Here is a 5,484-nt window from a genome sequence, read left to right as displayed (position 1 = left end):
CACACACACACACACACACGAAGATTTGGAGTCACAGTAATTATGACTCTTTTTTAAAACTAAGACTAACATAGTTTGCTCTCAAGGTACCAGCAGAAGTGTGTAACTAGAAATGTGGCCTCGAGAATTACTCACGAAATTCCTGCCTTTCCGTGATTTACTCACCCAATGTGTAGAGATAAAGGGATACGCTATATGCGACACACCGGTTTTAGTATCTGATTTTAATTTGACGTGAAGACGTTTTGAGTCTTTTATCGCGTGTGCTTCTTTTAGGAATTTTAACGTGTATGGCAGTTTTAGTGGTATTTCTTGATTACTGGAGATTTTATGTGTACTAAGAGAAGTTTTAAATGGTTTTAGTGCTCTAGTCGTGTGTTGTTTTATATTTTCCAATGGGTAATGGATCGTCACGTGGACGTTCGGTCAGGATTGATGTTTCAGTGGAGAAAGGCCTGCGTCAGTTTTTAACACTTGTACAAATCCCCATAGATATATCTAATAGCTTGGAGTCCTCCACATACAATTTAACAGATGCAGAAGGCTTAACTCGACATGGTGCTGCTACTGCAGCGAGTGCGTCAGGGAGTGAAGAGACGATTGATCGACGAACACAGTCGGACTCCCTGTCCACCGAACTGAGAGCCGCAGAGGAAGAGAGAGAAGGACAAAGCACCCAAGACGGGTCCCAAGATGGCACCTCCTCTGCGGAGACGGACACTACCCAGGACGGAGGACACGGAGAGAAGCAAACAAGGCGCACCCTGACGGCTTCCATACGACGCGCTCTGTTTGCTGGGAAGAAGACAAAGGCAACATTGTCGGCAACGTTGTCCGGCTCTTCGCCAGGTGGAGACACCGAAAGCTGTGAGCCGCATGGAGAGGTTCATCAAAAACGGAAAACATGGAGAGTCAACTCTAGAGGCGAGGTAGTCTTTAACCTGGGGGGTATTGAGCTGGTCAAGGGCTGTGATAGCTGTGGTCGGCGTGTTGATGGGCGTGGCAGTTTGAAACCGCGGAGGCCAGGAACTCCCAGACGAAAACGAAGTATAGAGAAGGAAAGGAGAGTTCGAAGGGAGCAGAAAGATAGGGAACGAATCGAAAGGAAGATTGAAAGTAGTCGTGATGAGTGCGTAATTGAGATTCTTTGTGAAGATGTTGAGAATGAAGGGGTAGCTGAGAGTGGTGGTCAAAAGACAGTAAAAATCGTGAATAAATGTGCTGAATGTTCTTCCCTCGATATGCCTATCGAGGTTGTCGGAACAAAGAAAGAAAATCTCTCTGTACCACCTCCAGCAGATAGGAACGTCCCGAGCCGTGAAGCACTTTCTGTGATATCGGCTGTTGGCGTGTCTCTCACTGAAAGTCCACCAGTGTCGTCTTTGTATTTGGAAGACACGGGAAAAGAATCATTCACCGAAAGTTTGGATCAGGCATTTCTGCCTTGCGGCGAGGGGGCCAGACCTAAGGATACATTTTACCGTGGCATGGTACCCAACGTCTGCAAGTCTCCGAGGGAACGGCTGGGTGGGCAGAGCGATATGATGGGCAAATCCATGACTTCGGATTCGGACACAGAGATACAAAGTAGGGACAATGTACGAAAGTTTGGAGGCAGAAACGAGTCTGTTTCACTGAGGAACTCGGAGAATGTTCCAGATTTATTAAGTGGAGGTTCGAACGTGCTTTCCATCTGGCGATCTCGACAAATACGTGACACTGATGGTGAAAGGAACCCGTTTGAACGACAGGGGTATGACGTTAGGCGCCCTAATGTGATTGGAGACTCACCAGAAACGACGGCAGTGTGTACGTCTCAAGCTGAATCCCATCAGGAGGGTGCACAGTCCAGGTTATCAGATCCTAATGCGTCAGAGAGGTGGACTGCTCAAGAGAGTCCTGATGTGATACAAGACAGGGTCAACAGGTTACGAGGTATAGCAAGACTCACCGAAGATGAAGAAGAAGTTAAATGGGTTGTGGACGTATGCAGAGATACACAGCTATTGTCTCTCGATAGCGAAACGAAGGAAGTTATTGACGACGTTTTGATGTCTGTGTTTGGCCCAAAGAAGATTGCGTCTATACACTTGGACCTCCGCTGGATGCGTCAAGCTTCGAAAGGAAGTTTGATAGATATAGAGGAGACAAAGCGGAGACGACTGGCGGAGTTTGACAGGGCGTTGGCAGAAATCTATGGAGAGGAGAAACTCAATCGTGTGTATGAGGACCTGGCTTTCTTAAATGACACGTCCGACGAGGAACCGATCCGACAAGTGTCGCGAGATGACAGCGCCGTTGTGTCAGGAGCAGGACAAGTTTCCTCTCCAATGTTCAAAACGATGTCACGTGACTCAGCCAAAGGCTCGAGCGATGACACCGGGAGTTCTGTATTGGCTGCCCGTGCTCTGTGGGATCTGAGAGCGAGATTGGCCCTGGAGAGCAGTAATGACGTCACTGATGACACTTGTCAGGATGAACAGGATGGCGGGGTGTCAGAGGAAAGTGCGAAAGGTATCAAGGTTCAAAGTGCTGAAGAGAAAAATTCTAGCGGTGATAAGATACTACCCGTATCTTCAACTAAAAAATCAAGCAAAGGACGTTTGTTCCCTCTTTCTTTGTTTAGAAGGAAGCAGCGTCGGGAATATTCAGTGGAGAGACGAGGAGGGGAAACAACAAGCAGTTCTTCTGTAGAGGATGCGGGAAGGTCTGCCTTGAGGTCTTTTCGTCAAAAGCTGAGTATGAAATCTAGAAAAAAAAGACGAAGCGAGTGTGGGGGCTGTAGCGAACAGGGAGTGAAACTTCTGTCAAGACCTGGGCATCCAAGACAACAGTCAGATGTAGATGTGGCAACGAGTAGTAAAGGTGTGGAACAGATTCAACTGAAGGCAGCCAGTCGCCAGGTTTCGTGGAAAGACGAGGGTCAAGAAAAAGAAAAGCAACAACGTCTTAGAAGTGACACTCGTAAAGGTCAGGAACAGCGAAGCTCACGTTCCTGGCTCAGCCGCCTTGGTTTTTCAAAGCGTGTCCGCAAGGAATCCAGCAAGAAGAAAGAGTCGAATTTGCCGCTTGTCACGATCTCGGATGTGTCGGCCCTGGCGCCTGCAGAAAGACGCAGTCCGTTGCCCCATCTCGCCTCTGTACCAACGTCTTGTGGTGCTGCCGGAGGCTCGGAGAGTTCTTCGTCTGCAGCTGTCGCTTCGGCCGCGTCTCAGCTTATGTCATCTGCTACGCTTGTGTCTGGACCAGGGGCAACAATTTCACGTATGAAAGAGCAGCCGGTGAACGTGAATAGGACGAGATCAGTGTCTGGGGAACCACATGCCCCGATGTCGAGACGGTCTGTTGGTCGAAGCGAACCAGCCACATCGATCAGACCAGTGCAGGTTTTTCACTCAAGTGTTAGCGGCCGTAGCACAAACGCTTCATCAATAGGTGGGCTTGTGGGAACTGAGACAACCTCTACGTCCCCGGCACATCGGGACCCCATGTTGTCTGGTGTTTCTGGCAACAGCGGGGAGAATTTGCCTTCGGATGGACACGAAACAGCCGACCCAACCACGCCACCGAAACCGTTACAGCTGGTATCTGTAGGTGCCTCTCTTTCTACCATTTCTCAAACCAGACTTATACCGAGAAGGATACCTTTTACGTCGTATGGCACTCACCGAGAAATATACGCCCACAGAAGACGCCACCATAATATTACCCTACAGCGGCTTTCGGAGTCATCTCCCAAGCGTTCAGAAAAACTGTGCGATGATACACACGTGTTGCATTTGCCTCTAGCTCACTCAGACTCGTACCCATCTCTGACTAGCCCTGAGGAGGAGGAGGAGGAGGAGGAGGAGAAGGAGAACTGAGTATCTAGAGGCGAAAGAGGAATTATTGGTTTGAGGGGAGGAAACGGAAGAGGAGGAATATGAAGTGGGACCAGAGGAGGAGGAGGAGAAATATTAGGAGATGAGGTCCTCGGTGGCTTTGTATGGCGGAAAAACGCAGCCAGAGCGTAACAAGTGTTGAGAGTAACGCTACGATGGGATGGAGGTTGGGCCCATGGGCCGGTTGGTGATATCAGACGGAGAAGTTGTGTTGTGGCCTCGTCACGCCGGCTGCTTTGCATTGGACATAAAACATTAAAAAAGGAAGCTGGTGGAGAGTACTGCTATAAGTAGGATACCGAATGACTCTGCTTGGGGTGATTTTTGAGGGATACAAGACAGACGATTATATTAGATGGCCAAGAGTAGCTTCAGGATTATTCATCGATGAACATATGATTATATTATGTGAAACGAAACTTTAAAACTTTAAAAAACAAACAAACAAGAAGACGAGCAGATGGACAATGCCGTGTGTGCAGATAATAAACTGGGCGTCCACTTATTTCGTGTAGATGATCGTTCTGCTTTGAGGCTCGCCCGAAGTGTAAGTACTCGATTGTATGCTATATACTCCTCACTTTGAAAGAAGTTTGACTATCGTTTTTATATAGAGCACCAAATTTGCGAACAGTTTTTGTCTGAAATTTGACTGGTGAAACTGCTTGGTTGTTTAAGTACATTTCATTAGCCTGTTCTATTGGTTGTGACTTTTGAGCATAATAATATGATCCTGAAAAAAATAGATACCGAACCTGCTAACCAACATTAAGCGAATCCCTTACTTCATTATCCAAGTTAATTTCGTTGTGATAGTAGTACTTAATAATGCATTTCTCTTTCCGTTCAGCTCCTACCTAATTCGTAATCTTCCAGTCGTTGTGTGCTTTTCTAAGAGTGCCGTCAATGTATGACTAGACACGTCGTAACGGGTAAAACAAGGGGAGGGGTGGGGGATCCCATAGTGGTGCAACTTGAAACTACTGACAAGCATTAATTCTATCTTATCCGTCTCGCATGTATGTAATCCCCCCCCCCCCCCTCTCTCCTCTCTCTCTCTCTCTCTCTCTCTCTCTCTCTCTCTCTCCCTCTCTCTCTCTCTCTCTCTCCTCCCCTCTCTCTCTCTCTCTCTCTCTCTCTCTGTAGGAGGCGGGCTTCCAACCCTGTCTATTCCACCATTCGGGCAATCCGGGCTTCTGGAATCAACAACCCAGCAGAAAGATCGAGGTAATCGATGAGAATTTCTTTCCACTCGAGCATTGAGCTCTGGTTTCATACGTGGACGCCAAAGGGCATTGCCATCATATTTTTGTGGTTGTTGTAAGGTTAGACGTAGGAAGCTGTTAATCCTTTGTATATAAGGACGGCAATGGTATCAAAAAGGCCCTTACACTTTTCATCTCAAACACCAACACCTTCCTGTAATGTAGACGTGAGTAGCACTTGCAGTCACGATTGTATTATGTGATATACAGTGGGGTACGTATCACAAATGTGCTCTTACTTTGTGGGGAATATGAGTTGTATTTTCCGATTTCAAAACTACCGTTGTTGGCGTTTGGGGTATTCTTTGCAGAGTTAAAGGGGGTTTGGTTTGGGGAGG

The sequence above is a fragment of the Aplysia californica genome, unplaced genomic scaffold, assembly GCF_000002075.1.
Source record: "Aplysia californica isolate F4 #8 unplaced genomic scaffold, AplCal3.0 scaffold00272, whole genome shotgun sequence".
Classification (NCBI taxonomy): domain Eukaryota; kingdom Metazoa; phylum Mollusca; class Gastropoda; order Aplysiida; family Aplysiidae; genus Aplysia; species Aplysia californica.
The sequence above is the reverse complement of the archived record's forward strand: the minus strand, read 5'-3'. Positions refer to the sequence as shown.